The 24,127-nt window shown below is 41.8% G+C and overlaps 1 protein-coding gene across 2 annotated transcripts in view; it reads left to right on the forward strand.

Moving 5' to 3' along the window:
• Window positions 1-19,772: 19,772 nt before the first annotated feature.
• Window positions 19,773-24,127, forward strand: part of LOC119657514 (mushroom body large-type Kenyon cell-specific protein 1) — a 315,414-nt gene continuing 311,059 nt past the window's right edge. For both annotated transcript variants that reach the window (XM_038064453.1, XM_038064454.1), the window contains exon 1: window positions 19,773-19,898. The gene's annotated coding sequence lies outside the window, so the exon portion shown is untranslated. The remainder of the gene's footprint in view (window positions 19,899-24,127) is intronic.

Below are 24,127 nucleotides of genomic sequence, written 5' to 3' on the forward strand. Positions count from 1 at the left end.
TCGAATTGCAGCGTCGACTACGAGGTGGTTGCACTTTTTCGAGGTTTTGTGATGGATATTGATGTACAATAGTGTTGTCGCTGGTCTTCATCACCCTTGATGGAGACAGGCTCCAGGTTTCTAAACATAGATAAGCGTTCGGAAGCTAACAGATTTTTGCAGATTTTAAATTTTCACAAGTTGTTCAGCGTATAAGATGCGTCTACGGGATGCGATAAAAGAATGCTTTTTTCAGCATTATACTGACCTCTGTGATCAATACCACAACTTTCCCTTTACTCAAACACGGTAAGCCTTTTGTGAAGATTAGTCCCTTCAGAAAATTCGAAACGAATCCTTCAGAATAGAATACAAAGCGCACACCAATCCTGAATGCAATTGCATACGATGGTTACGGCGAGGAGGTATCTTGAGATCCTCTTCCTACTGCTTGAACATATTTCGGGGGTGCTTCTGGCATAGGAGGGATACCTCGCCCCCGCATGTTGTGACCAAATCTCCAATGAAACGGAAACAATATGTGACTGCATCAGGCTCCACGAATATGAATGTGAAATGCACTCGGCGGAGGGAATGCAAGCGTACGTTATGATATGTTGGCTGATATACTCGTATGTTTGTATGTCATACGAAAATGAGAAATTTTTTCTATATCTCATTTTCCTTGTGTATTTACTGCGTTTTCATTGCATTGCGTTGCATTGCTCTCTGTCCTGTTTTACTAAATTTTTTGTATAGCAGTGAGGATGCGACTCCTTGAAGCAAGGAGTAGATTGCGGATTCGAATTCGTGCGTTCATAAAAGTGCATATGTGTAAATATGTATTGCTTTTGATGCGTCCATCGTTGCATTCGTTACCTTGATGATGTGTTTTTTATTGCCAGAAAAGAACTTTGCAGTTCATTGTTTGGGACGTTGCACATTTACAGTAGGTATCGGATCATTCCGAACATTGGTTTAATTTCACTATTGTCTTTTAAATTTCTAGAAAACTCGGGAGGACCAATATCGGAAAATATCATTATCAGGATTAACCTCTTTAAAAAAGGCTCATAAATGATCGTAAGGAAGAGAAAAGTTTCTATAGTCTAAATAGTTGAGAGATTCGTGAAGGAGTTTAGAAAGGGATAGTAAATAATATACTAAGTGGCTTCGCCCAGAAAATCATCGGTACTTGGTTTCTTGAAAATGCTCCTGATGTGCTGATTGGACAAATGGGATAAGGACACTTTGGAAAGTATTGGGCAATAATATGCAGCCTCAATGGCAAGACTCTCTATGGCTCGATTGAAAATTGGAGAACTAGACTACTTCTTCGATGTAATAAACAATTTGAGATTTGAAAGAAAAGTATCGCCGCCATTCAATGTAGGATATTTTAACTTGTGTGCCATTTCAAAGAATTCTTTGACGTTCTTCGCGCTGCCTCGTCCGGTGGACGTGGAGGAGTTCAATGAACGATCACATCTTTCCTCAAACACTTCGACTACGCTCATGACAGCTATTTGCTTTCTCATCGGGTCATAGACTTTGGCCAAATGGCCCTGAATTTCCAATGGGAGGTAGGTGGAGGTAGACTGAAAATAAACACCAACAAAACCAAGTCTGATCGACCATCGCACTTTCCATATTTACATTAATAGGCAGAGTATCGAAGGCCTCGATACCTAAGAAGTGCGGTTTCTGCCGACAGAGGCGCCACTTTCGGTGCCCTGTCTAAAATCTGAAAATGCAAAAGGTTTATCACTTTCCTCACAGAATCTTAGTTTTCTCATCTCCCCCGACGATTACCTACCTTGTCGTGGTGAGGGAGCTCAGTAAGGAAGATCCTCCAGGAAACGGAAGGTGACATTTGAAGTCAAGCAGTAATTGAAACCCCAAGTCAAGGTGTGGCTACCGTGCCGAGGGCTGAATGGTCACAGGGGTTAAGATCCTGAGTTTAGACTCAGATTCTCCACTTACTCTCTCCATGTGATGTTAAAGCTCACTACATATGTTGGGGAAGTTCCAACATCCATGCAAGAGGATCGAGATTACTGGAGTATCTAGTAGGAACCGATTTGAAGATCCTTATTTTGGATAATGAACCCACTTTCTTCAACGTGGTCAGGCGAGAGGTCATCGACATCACGGGGGCATCCCCTGACATCGTGTCTCTGATCGAAGAGTGAAGAGTATCAACCGATATCACACTCTCACATCATAGACGCATTGTTTTCGTAATGGGCATGGATCCACCTCCACCCACTCCGCGGTAGACACATTGGGTGACTTATAAAATAGAATTTAACGCCCGAGTCACGATCTATGGGAAGCACATCGAATTCCGACAACCCAGATGATCACAACTAGTATGAGAGAAACTTTCGGAAAAAGCTGTCCACTCAAGACGGCAAAGAAAAGTAAAATACCATGGTGAAACTCGGATTTGGCAAAACAGAGGAGAACGACAAGGATGCTCCTCAATCGTGCTCTGAAGTGTGATTCAGACGATAGCTGGAATCGCTATAAAAAGGCACGGAAGGCTCTAAAGAAGAGCATAGGATCGGCTAAACGATCATCATGGAGACGCTTTTGCGAAGAGACTAACTCTCTTGAGACAACCTCAAAGGTGAAGCGGATTCTGGTTAAAGAACGTAGCCAGAAAGTGGGTTATTTACGTTTACAGAACGAGAGGTACACAGAAAGCGATGAAAAAAAAGTAAACTATTTGCTTCAAGTACGCTTCTCAGGCAGCTTGTAATGGATACCCTGGGTCTACATATTCGGAATATATATTGAGCGTGTCTAGCCCATACTTATATTCCAATTAACTGGCGTGATGTGTAGGTGTTATTCATTACCAAACTAAGGAAATCCACCTACACGGACACAAAAAGCTTCCGACCGATCAGTTTAACGTCTTTTCTTCTAAAAGGACTAGAAAGACTAGTAGATCGGTTCTTAAGGAATGCACACATTCCTAAGTGGTCACTTCACCATAGGCAGCACGCCTACCAGAAAGCAAATCCCCAGAGACAACACTTGAAAAGGCGATGTCCGAAAAAGAATACGCCTTAGGCGCATTCGTGCAAATCGAAGATGCCTTCAATTATGCCTCATTGGCGGAAATTTGTGATGCAACAACAGAGCATGGAATCGAACCGCTGTTAACCAATTGGATTCTTCACATGCTAGAGTGGAGAAAAATCCACATATCGGTCGGCCAGAAGTCTATTGAAGCAGGATGTTACGTTCACTAGAAACGTCCGGAGAAGCAGCTTTACACTACCCACCTTAGCAGGGGTGGAAATCCAACTGGCACAAACAGTCAAGTATTTAGGAGTACATTTCGATTCCTAGTTAAGGTGAAGCACAATTTCCAGGAACAATATCAGGAATCTTGCAGATTGCTCTGCTGCTGTAGGAATGCGATAGGTAAGATCTGGGGACTTTCACCAGAATGGATACACTGGATGTATACATCCATAATAAAACCCATTTTGATGTATGCATGCATCGGCTGGTGGTCGAAAATGAACTAATAGCAGGAAGCTGGTAACGCAGATTCAGAGGCTTGGTTGCCTAATTATTACTTGCAATGAGTACTACGCCGACTACGCCACTTGCAGCTATCCTAAATCTAACCCCCATTCACTTGGAGGTGAAACAGAAGCAGCCAATGACGCATATAGATTTGATACCATTAGAGCGTGGAAAGGCGGCCAATCTGGAAATACATTGACAAACATCCGGTAACTCTGATGCTGACCAATCATATGGTTTCCAGATTCCCCTTTGAAAGGACATACCCTGTTGTATGTACAGCCAATGAGAGGAGGAGGAGGAGACGGCCCTGCACTTTCTATGCATCTGCCCGGCCTCCTCAGATCTCAGACGAAGATACCTTGGCAAGGTTTTCTTCAATGAAGATTCCACATACTCTCTGCCTCTGGAGAATGTTCTCAGATTCGCTAAAGCCTGCAAACGCCGTAGGGCGGAAGCCATTGAATAGGCGATTTACGGGGATTGTTCAATGGGCCTAACAATGGCCTGAGTGCTCGGAACTGCGGCTCCCCCCAGTAAACTAGACTAACTAACTAGTCTTCCCATTATAATCCAAGGCTCCTATTGGAAAGGCTGGAACAATCATGCTAGCTCTTTCGTTCACGTTTCCCCGTAAGGATTCTGAACCACTACATTCTTAGTATGTTCGCCCAGTGATGTTCTTTCAAACGTTCATCTTTCTTCCTTTTGTTGTAACTTTGAACCACTTTGCGATTACGCAAAAGGGTTCTGGCCAATAAGGCAGTTGTTTGCCTTCTAATCCAACATGGCTCGGACCTCAGAGTATCTAGATCTTATCGGGCGAGCCCATAACAGTTTAGAATTTACTTTCTCCGAACTAAGTGTCTTGATAGCCTAGCTGCCGGTAAGAATTCCAATGTTCTGTCAGAATTTGTATTTTAAAAGCCCTTTGTGCTTTGAATTCAAGGTTATCTGCAAATTGTGTACTGCATATCGGTACGCACTTGCAGGGGTAGCTGGTGGCGCTTGTAATTGCTTTTTCATATTTGTTGGCTCTGGCGGGTTCTAATAAGTCAAATTTCATTTAATTTCATTTAATTTTTGGATATAGGACAGTGATGCTCCACTGGTTTGGCCAAGGTTGAACTCTGACAAAGCGAAAAAGATTGCTTTGAAGGATCATCGAAATCTACCTATCGGTGTTCACTCTGAAAGATAAAAACGACATTTTTGAAAGGACACTTTTATTCAAAAATAAATATTTTACATTTGAAAGATATTTAACAAAAACGCTAACTTGACAAAGTTTATACATCTAGAACTTAGAGTGATATTACTTAACATGGGTTGATTGGTGTCTTGGGGCACTTATGGGGAAAGTGACTAAATAGCCTCCGATCTCTGTTGTTGATTGGTGGGAGCGAAGTTAAGGGGGTGGGAGAAGGCTGGAATGAAGAGTGGGGATGGTATAGCGAATAAGGAATGACGTGCGACACTTTGCCTAAGTTGGAGAACATGCTGATATGGGAAGTGGTGAAAGATGGCTAACGCTTCAAGAGGAAAGGTGGCTTTATGCGAATTCGCTGGAACAGAACAAATTCCCTCGCTAAACTTAATCTCCTAAAAGATTAAAGTGTTCTTGACACCTACAAACGGGACAAATTGTACCAACTGGTCCTCCAGGTTGGCGGTTGGGTAGGGTTGACAAACCTATACGGTAAACAACTTGTAACGAAGCCATAAAGGTGCCTAGGACTGGATTGACAACACAACGACGAATCTGGCAACGAAAATGGAATAACGATTTACGAATTTTCTCATGGAACGTGCGCTCGCTGTATAGAGCAGGAACTGTCAAGCAGCAAGCTGATAACCTGTCCCAATATAGGGCTTATGTAACAACGTTGCAGGAGATGCGTTAGACAGGGACCGGTTCCCCGGAAAAGAGCCAATAAACCATATATTATAGCGGCCATCCGTAAACCCTGTGATTCCAGTAGGCGTTTTAGTCAGCCAAAAAATGAAACCTGTTATTATTGACTTTGAAAACATAAGCGAATGGCTATACACTCTGCGTTTACGAGGCGAACTTAGCAATATAAGGCTCATTGACGTTCACGCCCTTACAGAGGAGACTGCAGAGTCGGAAAAGGATACCTTCTACGAAGTAGCAGAGTGAACCCTCGAAGCCTGTCCCAGGCATGAAAATAATATTTGTGGATTTTAATAGCCAAGTAGGGATAAAGCCCGCAATATGTCGGCTTCCATAGCTTACATGGCGATACCAATGATAACGGACTGCGGATTATTCTATTAGCAGTGTCACAAAAAATGGTTGTTGGGGCTCCCCAGAAGGGAAAACTTACAAGCAAATTTGACAACATGTTGATTGAACGCTGCAACCTTTCAATTTTTACTCTGCTCAATATAGTAGACGTTATACAATATAATTGTCTTGATATTTTATCTGCTATTATCAATCAAAACTGATGAAGTCCTTCCTTAATGTTGCTCATTTTTCTAACCCATGGAAATATTCTTCGAATTTAGATTCAAACATTGTGATACAAGCGCCGACGACATAATATCTTCCATCTTCGACAGCCCTGTAATGAAATTATTAACGAAGGTATTAAAAGTGTTGTTGTTTAACTATAGATTTATTGGTTATAGAGTTAAGTGAAATAGATTAGTATAAAACCAGCACAGAAGAAGGACATATGTTGTGTCCAAAACTCGTGTCTGCAATTCTTAAAAAAAAAACAAAATAAACACAAATAGTTAAACAATATCACTAGAGGACACGTTTATTTAAAACTTGTTTAAAAGTCACTGCAGTGAAGAATACATAAGACGTTCCAGTAACGACAAGAATACCACGATCCCTAACTACACAAAAACGTAGAACGTGATGACTCAAAGCATAGGAATATAGGCATTCCAAGTAATATTTTGGCTTCGAGCAAGACTTAGGACGTTGGTTTGAAGGCGGTGTTCAAAAGGCGGAGTAGACAAACCAATAGAAGAAAACGACCAAGTACTACGCAAACTCAAACCAAAAATCGGGTTTTGATAAAAAATGAAAGTCGGCCTGGAAACACAATGTTCAAGACTGGATGGTAATTCAAAAAACACAATTCGAAAACTGTGTAAAACTACAACAAAAACAGCTACGGACCTATGGGGATTATTTAATCGCTATTCAATGATAGATTTGTCAAGGGGCAAAATCGAAAGATGATATGTGAGGATCGCTAGGTCAACATACCACTTCATTTGAGTTAGAAGTTTATACAATAGAACTACGTCAGTGAGACCTTAAAGTCAAAGACAAAGAGTGCTAAAATCCATGTCATCTGTGAAGCCAGGCTGGCTTAAAAGTCATTGCATCACCTCAAATTAGATGTTAATTGTTACATGAATACCAGAAACTCTTAAGGGACTGACAACTGCAAATAAAGCAAGGTTGAAGTGGGCAATGACATATAGATATTGCTAGGAATCGAAAAGTGAATTTACTTCTAAGTAGTCTCTCAATGGGGAACGGTGAAGGGCTTCAGTCACATAAAATTCATGCTTCAAGGTGGACTGCTGAAATCATGGGCTGGATGAAATTAAAATGGATACTAATCTGGAAAGACATGTCTACGATAGGTGTCTATACTAAAGATCCAGCATGCAGGCCTTAGAATAAATACAGTCAATACGGTCTCTCTTAATATACTAGGTTGCCTGACTCAGTGGAGCTGAGTGTATTTAAAGTAGATTTGGTAGACGATTAGTCCTTATTTCCAGTATTTCTTAAGATCTTCGGGTAAATATTTGAGGCTATTGACACATATTGACACAGTATTTCTCTGGGGAAGAATTCGAGCTTCCATAATTGTATATATCAACTAATATGGATTTCTCCGTATAGATGCATTTGAAAAGCACATAGAGAACTACCCCTACCATCACTTTCTCTGATTTAAGGATCTATTCCTGATCTTGGGGTTAAGCAAAGGCTGATGTGATACGAAACTCTCGGTGCCAAACGACAGTCAAGTCAGTGCTTAGGCAGTTATAACTTTTATCGAAGATTTACACCTAAAATTCCACTTAATAACTTAATGGAAGGTAATGGACCGGTATCATGAACTGAAAAAAAGAGAAAGAATTTAGGGAAACTAAAGAATATAGAAAAAAGTAAAATTGAAGGCTAATTATCACCAGTAATGCTTTTGATGTACCATTTGGCGTAGGCTTTTGACAGCCAGTTAATGGCGTTTGGTAACCACTTTTCAAGGGAATGGATGCAGTACTTTCGGCATATGCTAGAAGCTAGCACTTTTGCTTTTTTTGTCAATTGCAAATCAAGGGCATATACATTCAAGAAAATGCACTCCACGTCAGTTCCGGTATTTGGATTTCATTTGGCACTTCTCACTGATAGTAGACACGCCCCTGGAGAAGAAAATGTCATTGCCGATGCTCTTTCCCGGGAAGAAGAAATTGAATCACCGCTGAATCAGACGGGAATGGAATCTGCGCAAACGGTGGATCAGGTATTGTAGCGCTTGGTAAGCTAAACTAAACGTCCTTCAACTCAAAATTTCTGAGTCATATATGTCATTGATGTCTGATGTCAGTACATCAAATGCTCACCCCGACGCTCCACAGGGTAGGTAGGTAGGTATCAGTGGCCGCTCCGACGAGCCCAATTAGCGCTTTGGTGCGCCGTTTTGATGCCACAAACTCCTAAGACCGTGACTGTTGTTATAGGAACAGGGAAGCAGAGTCCAGCTGGCTCGGATCTTCAGAGCCAGCCCGTAGCATTCACGAAGGAAAGCAGCTCTCCGACCCTGCAGCTAGAAATCCCCAAAGAATGGTTTACCCAGTGTCCGCAGCCTGACTCGAGCCAGAGCTGGGCAATCGCAGAAAAAGTGCAGCTTCGGCAAAGCGAGTTGTAGGGTAAGCCGAGCCTAGCGGCATGGTCCCCTATGGGCCAGTGCCCCGTGTAGACCGCCGTAATCTTGAATGCATTTGCACGCGTCTGGCACAGGAGCTCTCGTGATCGGGCTATGTTATAAGCGGGCCAAATTCTCCTTGATTTGGCACAGCTTGTAAGCCTTCGCCATCTCAGGCCCGCGGCTGCTAGGTAGTGCGAGTAGAATCGGCCCCCGACAGCCGCCAGCGGAACACCGACTGTATTCGCCGAGGGACTGCCAAGAGCAGAGTCTTGCCTGGCCAATCCGTCAGCCCGCTCACTCCCCTCTATGTTCCTATGCCCGCGAATCCAGAGGAGTGTAATCTTGAGCGTGCCGCCCAGATGGTTGAGCGTGTCTCTGTACTACCTCACCAACCGGGAAGATGTCGTCGTTGAGTACAAGGCCTTGATGGCCGCTTGGCTGTCGGTCAGAATGGCTAAGTTACGCTTGTGGCTCGAATCACGCTCCAGCCATTGAGAGACTTCCAATATCGCCAGTACTTCCGCCTGGAAAATACGGGCGAAACCTGGGAGGCCATACGACTTGGATATACCTTGTGTATTCGAGAAAACCCCCGCGCCGACTCCATAGGCCATCTTTGATCCGTCCGTAAAGAATACCGTGTCATAGTCTTGGAACACGCCGCCGGTCTTCCACTTTGCCCTGGTCGGAAGGTCCACAGCAAAGTTTCTCGTGAAGTTCAGCCTGCGTGTGACATAGTCCGTGGGGGATGCCCAGATTTCTCGAGGTATTTCATCTAGAATGTTGCAGTGGCCGTAGGATTTCGCTGCCCAGCATCCGGACTCAAGTAGTCTGACGGCACTGCACGCTGCAACATATTTGATGACGCTCCACAGAATCCTTAAGTTTCTGTTTAATCTTCCTCATTCAGGAGTTAAAGCCACCGTCAAAATTAAAACACAGCGTTACATTGTCGATTAAAAGAAGTTGCAATTTGGGGTCATGAGAATTCCCAAGCAAGAAGATTTTAACGGAGACAATTTGAGTTGTATCCGTTTAGAGAACTGAATGGACTGATGGACATGGGTCATTTTGAAAACAACGGCATACCATCCAATAGCCAAAGCAATCATCCAATGGCTGCATAGGCAACTTAGGGGCTCAATCGCTTGCCACAGGTATTCTCGATTGACCGAAGTTTTACCAACAGTTAAGGATCTGTTTGTTATTCGAGGCAACCGAAGGCATTTTCCTACCCCAAACATAAGTTAATAATAGTGGCTTCAATATGTTTACATTGTAAATACACTAGGCAATATTCTGCCGTGTTGTTCTTAGTGGGCGCTAGCAAATCTGGTGTGTCGTGTCGCGACGTTCCCAGTGGTCAGCAAAACTGTTGGGTTGTGTCGGTCCCAGGGAGCGGGCTCCTTTATGCTTGTAATTCGCTCAGTGTGGAAGGAAGTCAGCCAATCAACTTCAGTAAACATATTGTGACGAAAATCACTTTTAGGAAAGTATATGTGACGTCAATGTAAATCGTAGTAATGACAATTAGTCAGGACACCCAAATTGTACAACAGTAGGGCGAATATTTAATTAGGATAATTTATAACAGATGAGTCTAATGCCAATAAGGAGATCTTGTTAAAGGCGTAAAGCAGTTTTCTAGTAAAGCATATAATTCACAAGGAGTGATCAGTCAGAAAGTGACTAAAGAGGAGGAACGAATCTAAGGAGAAGCTTTAGACCATGGGGAGGAGGTCATAAATCAAGGTGTAAAATGATAGAAGGAGGCCATGCGAGAAGGTACGAAACAGGAGGAAGAAATCTGTAAGCAGAACGAGCATACCTGGCAGGACAGTACAAAGCCAGAGAAGACGGCTACTCAAGAGTTCAAGTCGGCAGACGGAAAGGGTAAAGTGGGGAGAAGCGAGTGATAGGAACTTGGGACCTTTAAGGACAGAGGTTGCAATAGGCATACGCTGGACTGCAAGGAATCTAGGAAGAGTTTACAACTCGCTTAGTGCAAAGTTATAAAATTGATGAACGCGACATTTATGAGGATTTTTAGAAGCGAGTGTTATAATTGGAATGAAGGAAGAAACATAACACGCAATTATAAGAAGCGTTGCAGGAAGCGGAAGAAGGGATCAGAATGGATGGATAAATGGACACGGAAAGGGCAAGAGTTAAGAGAGGATAATTATTGCGAAGGAAGCAAAATAATAGATGGAGGAAGTTCGGCAAAATTGAAAAGCAAGGAAGATACACGAGTTCGTGGAGTTGTCCAAATGTTGATGATTGCGTTACGAGCAACGGCACGGGACATCATTTTGAAGCATCATAAAGAAGTAGGCAGTGAGAATTTGGATGCCACCGAAATCATAATGAGGGAAAACGGCGGTTTTATAAGACTAGATGCTCAGGATCATACTGAGTGAGAATTTGCAAAAGGGCTGAAGAAACGAAAACGGAAGTGCATGGTCCTATGTGAGATTGGAACTACATTCGGAAGGAGTTTTATGTTTAAGGTAAAGCCGTCATCAGAGAGCGGTAAGGAGAAATTACATCCATGCATAGGAGACAAGCGATATTTTATGTAAGAACCAGTTCTGATGGCTCCTTTCAGGATCAGTTGGTATTGCTCTAAAGTCTACAGTACAAGAAGAGGAAAACACGCAGGTTGCAATCGAAATTTGAAGTATCTCGTTGGGAAATTAGTTATGACGTAACTAAATTAGACGAAGCGGACAAAGCCGGATGAAAAAGAAACTGGAGTACCTGGAGAAATGGGCACGAGTCGGAACACCAAACAGGTAGCGATTATTCTTGTTCGGGACGACCAAGTTTAGGCGGCGGGCAGTGTGGCGAAAATCACTTTGGGAAAATTATGTTTCACGTCAATAAAAATCGCTCACATATCCAGGATTATAGTAGGCATTAAATGATGAGATATTGATTTGAAATGTGAAAGGAAAAATAACCAAGAAAGCTGGGGTTGGAATAGGCAATAATCTACTTCAGTCTTGATCCTAATTAATCAGCAGCCAGTTAAGCTTTTATATCGATTCCGTCACCTTTCTTGGAGTCTTGGAGTCAAGAGGCTCTCAAAGCATCATATGGCCAATCAAACTATCGCTGTTTTGTTTCATTTTTGCTTATTTCCAATTTTGGCAAGTCAGTTTCCTTGAGAGAGAATTACGCCTTCCACAATGGTGGGTTCGACCACGAATGTTCTCATTTCAGCCGTGACCATAGCGCGTTATGGTACCCATCCAATGCCACATTTAAGTCTCCACTACTGCGAGGCGGCGTTTATTGTCTTTGGTAGGCGGCTAGAATCTAGAGCACCAGGAGGCGACAGGCCAAATTTTACTGCCGTAAATGTTATATTTGACAAGTTCGGTGATGATTGCAATGGGTGTCGATTATGAAGTGTTATTTCAGCCAAGTTGTGCTTATGAGTGCAGCAATGCCATAATGGAAATCACCGTTGCCTGATAGCATTAATCCGAAATATTTAAATTAGTTTTTCGGTACATCGTTGTCACTGACAGTGGTAGTACCTGTTTTGCAGGGGTTGACTGTTGAAAACTTTGCTCTAAGTAGATTCAGATACAAGCTGTGCTACGTGAGACGAGTTATGGCTGACTGATAGTCTTAACTTGCTGAACTACCAAAAGATCGATGTTACCCTACGTATTAGTGTGGTTTAAATGTGCTTCTTTTGGTAACTTGTGGGTATTTCATGATGAATGAAGAAAGACACTGAAATAATTTGGCATCTATTATTCATTTCTAAAAACTTTTAGGAATACGGGAGGCAAATTCAAAAGGTGAACAAATCCTCCGCAAGAGAACAATTTTTGTGAGCAGGGATAACAAAGAAAAAACTTAGTGTCCCTAATTTAAAGCCTAAAAAATACACCTGTCGATGACTCATAGGAAAGGAAAAGGGACGCTACTACACGAGCATAGAGAAGGGAATCAAATTAAAGAGAGAGATTGATTAGTTTGACGAAAAGTGCCTAGAAATAATGAATAGGAAAGCGGTGTTTTCTGGCAACATTTACAGTGACATTCGAAGAAAAGAAAATACGATACTGAGGAAAAAAGAATCAACTTTTGTAATGCACTATGGAGGATGAATATCAATTTTGAAGCTAATAGCTAAACACGGCAAGTTCACAAAGTAATGAACGCGATAAAGGGGTGAACTTCAAATAAAACTAAATGTACGTAAACGTAAAGATAACGATATCATCAGCGGAAGTGAAAAGGTGAACGAAAGATCGGCGTCCTATTTTGTCGATCTCCCTAACCAACACAATACCAGCGGATAACGCGGCAACTACGCAGGAAATTGATACCGCAATAAATAACCTGAACATAAGCAAGGTACCACGATATACCAACGAAACTATTGAAAGGCAATAATTGCATAAAAAATGCCATCCGGCAAATATTTAAAGAGGAGGAAGTTCCACCAGAATGGTGTAAAAGCATTATCTGAGGTAGCTTCTGATGAGTTGCCTATCCCCTGGACGAAACCTCAAGTGATATCCTTTTTTCTACTTGGGTGCATGTTCAAGAATGAGGGGTCCGTAGACCAAACCCACCAAATATGTTGCTTTCCAGCTGGTTCGATCCGCTATCAAGTGTTAGGAATCCCTTGATTCTCAAACAAAGAGTGTTGACAACTTTATATATATATTTGGGGAGTAAGTTTTCGAAGGTGACATATGAACCACATGAAATAAAAAAAATAATGGTTTGCAAATAAATTATATCGCTAGGTCCTTCCCAATATAAGGTCGAAAGCCGAGAGAAACTAAGCTGTCTATAAACCAAACATCAGGTCCGAGTTATGGTACGGGTGTGAAACCTAAAATTTGGCATGATCTGGAAATCTCTCGATAGATCCAATGGACAGGCTCCGTTCAATGAATGAGCATCTTGAGAATATGCAAAAGGTTATTCAAAGGAAAAGTTAATGGTACCGAACCTGTTAGGGTGTCGAGGAAACGATTGAAGGACGAGAGTGTGCAAAATTTGAAAATGCAGAAAATATCGAATACTATGAAGGAATATAATCCACCAGCGAAGGTGGACGATATCCTTCCATGGAAAATTTCAACAGGGAGTTTTTTAAAATGTATCTTATCATTAGCTCCTGGCTGACATTTTTTGGTTTATAACACAGTCTGGACAACTAGTCGAACTGCGGTTTAGTGCGCAATTGGAAACAACTACTTAGATGCAATTTTTTCAGCCAGCAAACAATTTTTAACTTGAATTCATTGGTGGAGACATTGGTATTTCGTAATAACAAGGCCCGAGTTAGTCTATCTATTTTAAAAGCGCTTCTTCCGGCTTCTAGGAAAGGAGCATAATGGTGCTGAGGTTTTGGAACAATTTGGCATCCAGAACAACCTCAACACCTCCCCCTGGATACTTCCAGGTAGCAAAACAGAAGAGAGCTGACTAGGCGGGGACTTTCCTTTCTGTCGGCGTTTCCGAACCGGATATTAGAAGGGTTTTGGAACAAACGGGCTACTTAACAAGTGTCGCTTCTAAGACCGTAGTCCACCTCCGAGCAGTCCACGACATCTTCATCTGAAGCGTTGGACAGTTGCCATATTTCTCAAATAAATTTGCGGCGACTACATTTATCAGTCGTCAGATCAATGGCTGCAAGGCATTTATATACCTCATAGTAGATAGGGCCCCAAACTTCTAACATGCTGACCTGTTATATGCTAATGGAAGTAATAGACTTCGATCCTGCATGGTGGTCTCAAAAGACCTACAAGCTAATTTGGTTACCCATCTATCTGATGGCAACACTATCACGGCCAAACTAAGTAATGGACATGGATCCAAATCCGGCTACTTCATTTCGGGATCCGCGGAAGACGGATAAAATAGAGATGTATAAAATGGAGAGCCCGAGTTATAATCTCTAGAAGACGCATCGAATCAATTGCTGAAATTAAGACGACAACACAAATGATCACAACTAGCATGAGAGAAGCTTGCGAAAAAACCTGTCCACTCAAGACGACAAAGAAAGCTGGAATTCGGATTTGGCGAAACAGAGGAAAATGACAAGGGTGCTCCTCAATCGCGCTCTGAAGTCTGATTCAGTCGCTGGCTGGGATTGCTATAAGAGGCACAGAAAGCTGTAAAGAAAAGCATAAGAATGGACTGCACCTTTAATAATGTAATTTCATTAGCAGTAGACGAATGTTTGGTGGGGTCATACCATCCATATCAGTTTCGGCAGTCGGACGGCATTATTATCAAGTAAGTTGATACGGAGTTGTCAACAGGTGCAGTGGAAACCTGACTGACTGAACGAAACATTCCTGATCTGGCTGCCAGGGGAATAAAACATCGCTGGTAATGTGGAAACTCACTCCCCAAGGTCCTGGTTTTACAATGGTGGGGCGAGAACCATCCTTTGACATCCGGTCATCCACTGTCAAGTCCAGTCTGAAGGGGGAAATTGCAAGGATTCATACAGCCGAATCGAGAAAATCTGCCGCCAGGCCAAACTCTTTGTGAAAGAACTCGGGGCCCCTAGAGCGTCATTTTTGTTGTCCCTTAAGAAGTGGGACATGAAAGCCCTAGCACGGGTAGCAGTAGCAGGACGCTATTCCTTAAACTACTACATAGAAAAAATTGGAGTGGTGGGCTCGGCTGTATGTAGTCAATGTGTCAACGTCAGCGATCTCTAACGGGTCGGTTTTGATACGGGGTGCCCAAGTAAGTAGTTCTGACCCCCTGGCTGGCCTGGAAAGTCCCTCGATGAAGAGCGCACCGCGAATGACTGGCACACGTCGGGACACACTGGGAGTCGATGGGATAATTTGAGCCTAGCTCTGCCAAGGTTGTAGTTGTGACGTGTAGCCCCTTCGGGAACCTGGTCGGGTAGTGCGCATTGAATCGGTGTTAGTAAACCGCGTTGCCCCGATCGAGGGCTGATCCGCCAGTGATTTCCAGGAGGGGGGAGCTGTGCCGTGAGGGTACCCCCATTCCTGACTATTGCGGCCCGCTCCCTTGCACACGATGCGCCGGTGAATTTTGCATGGGGAACTTATATGAACCAATAACAAAAAATCGACTAAATATCTGGGAAGGAGGAAGAGCTGAGTGCGTCTGGGCGCGGCATAAAAATGCGTCGTTCACCGAAGCGATCAGCAAAAAAGGTAGCGGGGGCTGATATACCCGATGTGATACCGAAACACCCAAATAAAGAAGAAGCCTTACCAAGGGACGGCAACTCCAATACTCTGCAGTGCCTCTGTTCTGAAAAAAAGCTCGGTCAGAATCGCTAGTCCTGAGCAGGTGAATTCGGACACGAACCGAGTGGAAGTGCAGTCGACCGTCCTAGCTAGAGCCGAAGAGGAAAGCCTTATCAGGAAATGCGCAGCAGTGACGAAGCGTATGCGGTCGGCAACGTTCTTCCAGAGGAACGTCAGGAAAGGCGTTAAAAACGGCTGATGGAACTGGAGGAACTACTGGACCACATCTCTGACTATAGGAGAACTTGAAGAGTAGTGGAAGATGGTTGGAAGGTAGAAACAAACGCAGTTCCCGCTGAGAATGCTGGTTGCCCCAAATGGACCACAGATAGATCTTCGACAGTCCCTGAGCGATATACCCCGCCTAAAGTATCTTTCTGTTGCGCCGTAGTTGCTGACTGTATCTGATTTGATTGAAAACGTCAGGTTCATTCGTTATCAATGAGTCAAGGGTTTTTGGTATGGATGGGTTGCACACTTTTCTAAAAATAGAGAAATCTTGAAGGGATCAGACACTCGCTGCACTTGGCCACATCAAAACAAAAGCCTATAAAAATGCAAGTGCACTTATTTACGTTATCAACTGTCAGTAACCTCGTGTTGAATTGAAAATGGGCTTTCGATGCCCATGGATGGTGCACTTGGTCAAGACGCTTGGATTTTATTTTTCTTGGATAGACCCCGAGTGGGAACTTCTCTGAGTAGTCCGATGGCCTACAGCAAATCATATTTATTTGCACACACGAGACTCAGTTACGTGTCCTTAGCAAATAAAATGCGTTCATGCATCTGCGGGCGAGCACACGCAGCAACATACATACGTAAGCGCTATATAACGGATACATTAAATAATATTACTGATGATCATGGAAAATGAGAAGCAGTCCGAAAGTTCAAACTTGCGAATGCATTTTCGTGCATTCATCAAATGCAGCGCGCACACACTCGCGGGATATTGTAAGCTTGGCATATATTGACATAGATTTGAATGCAATTTTTATGTTTGTGTGGGGCGACACGGTGGTTGTTTTTGTAGGGCTTGTTAGTGTGCAATCGAATGCACTTCGTGTGCATCGCGAATTGAAAATGTGAATTGCATAAAATTGCATTCACTTGGGGAACCACAAGCTTCACAAAAACACTCTCCAGAGTGGAGAATCCCATACAGCAACAACAATACGAGCGCTACTACGGTGGGGTTAATATATTTGCACACTGAGAAAAATTGTGAATTTTCATTGCAATTTTCTGTATGTATGTACGGGGACGATGCGAGAAGCTTGTATGTCGATGATGTGTGGAAAATGCATGGTGCATGTGGTGCAATACACAGAGGCGTCGGCAATGTAAGCCGGGAGGAAGCCGGGACGGCAAGGAGCACTAGTAGTATGAGAAACACCACCAAAATGCTTTTCGAAGAAAAAAGGGGTATGGGACATAGGCGGCGACTAGGAGCGGGGCAGGGGCGCAGGCAATGAAGGTTACACTCGCTTCTCGTTATATGCACTGTATATAGTACGTTTAGTTATTGAGTCGCTCTAAAATTGTAAAGAACTAAAAATTATATACACACACTTAGGGGTAAAGAGCGAGAAAAATAGTTTTTCCGCAAAATTATTATCTGTCTATATAATTAAATCTTAGTTTTCTTGTTTCCTTAGTTTCTCATGTCTTGGTTGCTCCTCGCCTGATCCAATCTAATTTCCGACGTACGGTTCCAATACAATAATTAGCACAGATTTGTTTTGGCCCCCCTGGGCCGTACTGTTCTAAATTTCGCAATACCGACCGACTTATGCTGACCGAATCGCATATGCCGAAAACTGTTCTGAACTTTCACGGGGAAGCCTGAGAATGGTACAAGTGTCCAAAATACAACGTGCAGTGAAATAATAATGAAATGAAGTTTGATGTGACGGCTCCAAAAACGCGGACTGATTCCTGCAGTAACACACCACTGTTGTTCCGATTCGCACCAGCTCTACCACCATTCCTCACAATGTGGGGAAGACCAACTATATGACAATAGCCGCGTATAGCAACAAAACGGCGGTATAGTAACAATAACAAAATTACATTCGTACATACTCCTCGAATGTAACGCACGCAACTAGATCGCCTATCTATTCGCCGTAACTTCTAATACAGCCGCTAGATGGACACCAATACTACCGTAAGCGCAATACACTGGCTGAGAATGATTGGACAGCCACATCTCCACAAACACATTGTAATTGAAAAAAGTTATTAAAAAATTTCGTTGCTTGTCGCGTGATATTCTAAAAATTCCATAAAATATCTTAAAATTCAATTAATAGTAAACACAATTTTTAAAAAATAAAATCAAATGCAAACTAAATATTTTTGAGTGGTGAGTTCGTCCTGGTTCGAATCGTTGTTTTGAAATCACGCACTATTGTGTCAGAATTGTCGAATTCCAAAAGGTCTTAAATATGTGATTTCGTAAAATGCTGAAACGCGTGAATAATCTGTGAATTCTAAGTCGCCATAGCGTTTGTTGCCGCGCGGGGTCATCCATTTCGGTTCACCCTATCGCTGAAGAAGCTCACCAGGAAGCCGAACAAGTGCCAGTATTTTCGCGAGTTTTTATTCAGTTCTTCTGCTTGGAACTAGCTAATTAGCTGCGGTGCGAAAAGTGGCGGACAATCAACAACAAGCGCCCCCTTCGGACCTCGTGCTCGATCTTTTCCCGCGACGCAAGTGCAACCTGCTACAACCAAAGTTCACATGGAAAGTTGCCAAAGTGGAATGATGTCTGGCATGACCTCGAAATAAGACGTCTCGAATTTTCGGTAAAATCCTCTTTCTCTGAGTTAGTTGAATACTTCTGCGGGTGAACCAAGTGTTAGTGTGTCAAATTTGTCCGGTTTTGAGGCGACGCTGGTTTCCCTGTTCCGGGAATCCATGTTGGTCCGGTGTTAACCACCTCAGAGTTCGGTTTTCCGGAGAATTTTTGGATGACAGCGTGAGGAGTAAAAAGAAGAATTGAATATTGGTGAAGTTAGGCTCGTGCACAACTACTAAAAGCGCATCACCAGATCCCCAATATCATCAGCAACGTCGTCGTCAAAAACGGACCAGTACACACATTAACGAAAAAAGTATTACAGGCATTTTGAACAACATCATTTTCGCGCATATAAAGCTCCAGTATATATAGATTGAAGTAACAACAACAAGAACAACAACAATTCTTCTTCTTATGGAAGACATTATATCTTATATCTCTTTCCTTTTCGCGCTTTTCACGCGGTTTTCCATCACATTTTGGCGAACATTTGATATATGTGTGTACGAATAGTACGAAAAAATAATTTTAAGTGTTTTTCATTTCGGTCGGTTTTATGACGAGCGGACTAGCTATGGCCTTACTTTTCGCGAGGCCCCATTGGTGAGACCGAAAAATTCTGGAAGATACAAATATATTTTCGTCGTTGTGTTTTCCAAGATTTTAATATGTTTGTTCGTTAATTTCTTTCTGAGTTTTTCGTTTTTATCGCTGTTGTTCCCTTCCCAGTTTAGTGTGTTTTGTTAATTTTTAACGTTCTTTGACTATATGTGTAAAATTATATGTTTTCGCAAAATATTCGTTCATTTTTTGGAATGCTTTTGACGGACTATTGTGGTGAAGCCTCCAATGAAATTTTATTTGAACTCTTTTCCTGGAACAGGTTAAACGTAGATTTTGTGAATTTCGCTCGGCTTTCGCATGTTCTTATTTGGTACAGCTTCATTCGGATCGGTACGTTATTAAAGCTATCGTTGGAGAAACGGTTTCCTATGTCTTCATGTGATTATCCATGAGTCTTACAATTTTCTGGTATAATCATCGCTAAAAAACTACTGAGTAACACAGATTCGACTCGATTCGTCATTTGGACCAGGGTTTCGTTTGAGTAACCTACGGAACCTACTGAACCTACCGAAATCATGGATAGTGTTGGCTTAAAGTTGGTTATATTTCTGAAAGTATATTTTTTCAAGTTTGTTGAATAAGAAAAGTGTGTGAAAAATGTGGGAAAATATAGAGTTTACCAATCGGAAAACATGATGGCGAATACTAATTGTTTCGCTATGGAACGCTCGGTTTCGAATAAATTTCGGATATTTGAGATGCAGTGACAGATTGAAGGTATGGCCTTGTTAAAGTATCCAATATTTAGTTACAATTTGCATTTCAGGTTATACATATTATGGTAGCATTACTCATTTTTAGTTTAGTTTTTTAAAAATGTTATACAGATTTAAAAAAGCTGATTTAAACCACTTTGTCAGCTCATATGTACCACAGGAATCTGTCAATCGTCACTCCTTTGATTTCAGATTATACAGTAACTTATATCTGATATTAGGCATGGAATCTTTAGACTTTTAGTTTTTCTTTTGAATTGTCAGTAACAGCAGATGAGAAACCCCATGCTATAGCAGTTAATAATGGCATATATAGTAGCATAGTGTATCATCCGCCATTTTTGTGGAGCACAAATCGACTTGAACCTCAATTGTGGCAGTCAATGTATTATTTTATTTACCCCAATTCCAATTATGAACCGTATTACTGGGAGCAGACGCAAGACCTACCGGTCATAAACTATTACAAAGAATTCCCTACAAATGTTTGATATTTATACTTTGTTCAACGTTGGTGGTGTGCCTGTGCAAACCTTATTGAAATTCATGTCTTTTGCTGACAACCTTGCGGCAGTGGCTCTGATTCCTGGAAACCAGTTATTTCTAGTAATATAGTAGTCAGATTTCTTGTAACTGGTAGTAATGCATTGTCTGCCAAAATTAAATTTACTCATCGATCGATCGTTAAAAAACATTTTTCTTGTAAGAGTCGAGTTTCCAATTCTGGCGCCCAATGTGGGATCATTTGTAATTGAAATTGCATTTTTTAGAGATGCATCGATTTTCTAATATTTCTTTATTGGCTTCCTGTATTAACTTAAATAGTAGAGGTCAACTTTTATAGCCACTTGTAGCACCGAAGCATGAGGATTATCTGGTTCTAGGGACTCTGCAGTAGCGGAAGTTACAGGAATATTCTATGGAATTATCTGGCATGCAGTACTCTTCACTGTAGTGACGTTAAATATATTCTTTGGACGAAATTATTCGTCACTTCCGGCTAACTGTTGACTTTTGTTTAGTAGCTTTATATGTCCATATTCAACAATCGAATGTTAGCTTATGAATCGCATTTACAAAAATGAGCTTCCATTAAGTCATCTGATCCTTAGAAAAATGGTTCAAATTGTTGTGTATATGTATATATACAGGATTTCTCAAAAAAGTGTCAGACCACAACTTCAATTTGATCGAACACACAAAGCTTTGGGGCGAGGGAAAAGTCATCGAATATAAGAGAGTGGCACGACCTCTTCAAAGATCATTGAAGAGTGAACCATCTTCGGGTAGGCAATCAACATCCAAAAACGATATCTCCATTGATGGAATAAGGACCCTGGTGATGGAGAAACGTCGAATAATGATCAAGAAACTTGCAGACGAAATAGGTACTAGTGTTTGATCCCTTTATTTTCTTTCAACTGAAAATGTTTGCGACAGTAATATCAAAGCAAAGTTCATGCCAAAGTTGCTGGTAACTAAACTCAAGCGGCTTCGTTTGGAGAAGCTGATGGTTTGACGATTGGTCTCTATGTCTACCAAATAGTACTCAGAAATCAAGTTGGGTCAATTACAGTGGATGCATGGAGCAACAACTAGACCCGGAAAAGGCAAGCTGGTCTACTGCAGTTCTTTTATTTGAGTAGCGTGCATTACTGTAGCTGTGCCTCATAATGCAACATTACTATTAAGTAATTCGAATAAGGAAGGAGTACAACACTGCAGGACAAGTTCACTCAAATACATAAAAAATAAGCAACGCCCTTGAAGGAACGATAAATTTCACAGTAGTAATCCTAAGTATTCGCAAACAATCAATAAGGCTGACCTCGCCAAAAATTGTAAAAATGTATCTATGAAATACTAGGATGCTCCCGCTGAACAACACAAAATGAGGGTAGGAAATCATCAGCAGAAAAAACAGGATCCTATACCACATCATATGCCGATGAGCATTTTTCAGTTAGCGGACTAACTATTACAGATGATTATAATATTGCAATTTCTAGTTTCAGACTCAAAATGTTTTACAACTGAAAGGAAGAAGGGGATTATGAAGGTAAATGATTCAAAGCGATGATACCATGACCGAGTTAAGGGTGATGGTATTAAAACTGAATCATAGTTTACTTGGAAACCCAAAGAAGGCAAAAACAATGATACAAAAATGAGTAGGACTAGGTGGATGTTCTATAACTACCGAAGGAGTGAACCGCAATCAAACATGTGACAAGAAGCTGTTCCTTATGTAAAACTTAAAAATTTTCGCCATAGCTCAACCAAAATCAGCACCCTTTCTGAACTGTCAATTATTGATGTATATATGTATAAAGCAAGTGCCTGGATGGTTCTAGCGGTTAGAGCGCTGGGCTGTCGTAGCGGAAGGTCGCTGTACCAATCTCACAGGTCGCAGAGGGATGTGTTATCGGGTCGAATCAGGATAATAATCTCGGTCGAACGCTATGCTGAACAGATTGCCTCCTACAGTGTACCGTTACAGTCTTTAATGAAGTACTCTAACACACTGCAAGGCCTTGATTCAATATCGTTTGTTGCGCGAACGATTGTTATATCCGAGTTGTCCAATCTTGGCAGATGCCGGACTTTACCTTATACTAGCACTAAATGCCAAGCATTTAGACTCCGATGATCCTACCTATTATTATATGTTTTAAGCGGTGCTTAAGCCTACATGGACAAATGGGATTTAATTGCGGCGATCTGCTAAACCACCCAAAGTTAATATGCTATGGCGGCCTCAATTGAAATTCTGAGATACACATTGCTTCCGGGTATTACCGTAACGTTGGCCTTCTTAATAATATGGAAACTAGAGCAAAAGCGAAAAAAATTGATTGACACGTCATTATCTAGACTGAAGAGTCACTCCAACATAATTATTTTAACGTATTTTTTTCTTTCGGGGAATTTAACCAGCTGAGAAGGTTAACTGGTCCATAGGTGAGAAGCTCACATAAAAAAAAATTTCTCCTTCAGCCTTTGTTTCGTTCAGAAGCGAGGTCGGCGCGTTTTGATCGGTTGCACCATTTCACTCTGTCAAAGCCCTGATCTGGATGCAGTTGCGAGGTTTTTAAATCACCATCTAATGTATCAGCATCGTCGTTGCTTTGGCATTTTAGTCATTTCCAATCGATTTCGATGACCATTCTCCTTTGCGCGATTTACCTGACCATATCAATGAAGATGCCACTCCCGCAATTTTCCCACGATGGATGCAACGTGTTACGTCACTGATCCAATGTAACATCTTCATTTCCAGTACAGCGAGAACACCTTCTTTGCCTTTTACACTCAGAATCATAGATTGGATTGAATTGGGTTTGGAGACGTTGGTTAATTTCTCGAGCATAAAGAACACCACTTCATCCAGATTGCCCTAATTCGTTAATCAATTTTAGACTGTGGTTCACCATTGGCTGATAGCATCGACCCAGATTCAATCTGAGACCGTGTTGCTAGGAAAACATCATCTGCATAAACCAGGCTGACTGAACAAAGATTCCACTTCCTCGTTATAGGAAAGATGTGTATCATTTTGTACCAACACAATTCTAAACACATTTTTAGTTAGTGATCTACGTTTCACTGTTTTGTTTGGTTTAAAAAGTTTTCTCCAAAATCCTGGAAAAAATTCTGAAACCCTATGCGGAGTCATTGTAGAGAACCAGGATTCAACCTGCTCCTCTCTTCAACTTCCTTAAATATTGCTGTGTAGTCTGGTCCTCCTTCCACGTCCGTGACTGTCGCGCTCTTGAAGTTGTACAATGTAAACTCACCCGTTCCCTCTATTAGAAAAAGAACCTTCTACGGGTTGACTATCCTTCACGACTCCGCATCCTCAAGCTCTCTGCGTTCCTTGATATGTGTATCCTTTTCAAACTCAGTAATTGCCTGATCGACTGCTCTGCCAACTCTGACATTATTTTCCACATCGCCTCTCATAATACACATAGTGCGGACACTTTTGAAGTACCTTTCGTGGAATTCGACATCAACTTTCACTTCCCGATCCTAGCTTTAAGCGTAAAGTAAGGTTTCTCCCTCTGAGGACAATATGTAACAAGGAATTTGTTTTCTGTATATTGCCTTAATTAAATAAATAAATAAATCGACGTTCAAAAGTAGATCAACTGTTCGTCGTGAATGGAGTTCTGTAGAAGTTTTGGGATTACAAAGTCGATGCCTACCAACTATTCGTCGACATCAAAC

Source organism: Hermetia illucens, chromosome 5 (genome assembly GCF_905115235.1).
Source record: "Hermetia illucens chromosome 5, iHerIll2.2.curated.20191125, whole genome shotgun sequence".
Taxonomy (NCBI): domain Eukaryota; kingdom Metazoa; phylum Arthropoda; class Insecta; order Diptera; family Stratiomyidae; genus Hermetia; species Hermetia illucens.